We start from the raw sequence: 215 nt of genomic DNA on the forward strand, positions 1-215 counted from the left end.
ATGATGTACAAGGTACTTTCACATCTGTCTTCCCCCTCCAGACCTACCTTGGGCCTGGGAGTTGGGTACCCTCTTCTTGTGGCAAAAACTGACCCACTGGCCCAAAGCCACACAGCATAGCAACAAGAGTTCCTCACTTGTAGTTCTATCAAAGTGTAATTCATTCCTTCCTTCCTTCCTTCCTTCCTTCCTTCCTTCCTTCCTTCCTTCCTTCC

This window comes from Mandrillus leucophaeus, unplaced genomic scaffold, assembly GCF_000951045.1.
Source record: "Mandrillus leucophaeus isolate KB7577 unplaced genomic scaffold, Mleu.le_1.0 Scaffold12, whole genome shotgun sequence".
Taxonomy (NCBI): domain Eukaryota; kingdom Metazoa; phylum Chordata; class Mammalia; order Primates; family Cercopithecidae; genus Mandrillus; species Mandrillus leucophaeus.